The sequence below is a fragment of the Apteryx rowi genome, unplaced genomic scaffold (assembly GCF_003343035.1).
Source record: "Apteryx rowi isolate R43461 unplaced genomic scaffold, aptRow1 scaffold_901, whole genome shotgun sequence".
Classification (NCBI taxonomy): Eukaryota; Metazoa; Chordata; class Aves; order Apterygiformes; family Apterygidae; genus Apteryx; species Apteryx rowi.
In genome coordinates this window covers 121,838-122,432 of record NW_020451207.1, presented here as the reverse complement: position 1 = coordinate 122,432, position 595 = coordinate 121,838, and the positions used below count along the sequence as shown (strand labels likewise).

General features: G+C 71.4%; 1 protein-coding gene across 6 annotated transcripts in view; it reads right to left on the bottom strand.

The window, feature by feature from the left end:
- DGKK (diacylglycerol kinase kappa) overlaps positions 1-238 on the bottom strand; it is a 35,335-nt gene extending 35,097 nt beyond the window's left edge. For 5 of the 6 annotated variants that reach the window (XM_026091450.1, XM_026091452.1, XM_026091455.1 and 2 more), the window contains exon 1: positions 190-238. The gene's annotated coding sequence lies outside the window, so the exon portion shown is untranslated. Of the gene's footprint in view, positions 1-71; positions 103-189 lie in introns of those variants that run through there. The other variant, XM_026091451.1, reaches the window with a different exon arrangement.
- Positions 239-595: the final 357 nt, after the last annotated feature.

The window sequence follows — 595 nt, the reverse complement described above, 5'->3', positions numbered from 1 at the left end:
GAGCGCCGCAGTGCTGCCTGATCATCCCCCGGCCCGCAGGGATCCCCCATGCCACCCCCCCCACCTCCAACCTTTGGGATCGGTCGGTCCCCGGGCTGCATCGCCGCCGCGCATCTTAAAGTGAGAGGAGCGAGGGAAGGGGAGGGCGGAGGAGCAGCCTTCCCCCGCGCCTCCCCCGCGCACACACACCTTGCACCACGGAGCCGCTGCCGCCGCTTGTGCAAGGAGGCTCTTCCTTAGCGGCGCTCGCTGGGCTGCGCCGCTGCGGGCGGTCCCGGCCCTGCCCCTGCGCGCCGCAAGCCCCAGCCTGCTCTGGCGAGGCAGGCGCCGCTAGCGCATCGCACGCCCGCACGGGCACGCACGAGGGGCCACGCACCCACGCGCGGCCGCCCGCGTGCACACGCGCGTGCACGTGCACCGCCCCGCGCAGGCCTGCAAACGCGCCCGCTGGTGCGCACAGGTACACGCCAATGGGGCGCGCGCAAGCAGGCACCTTGCCCAAACGCACGTGTGTAGCAAGCAACAGTTCAGTTCACATGTGTGTGCGCTCACATGTGCATGGCCCCCAAATGCACCTCCCCTACCCTTGGTTCGG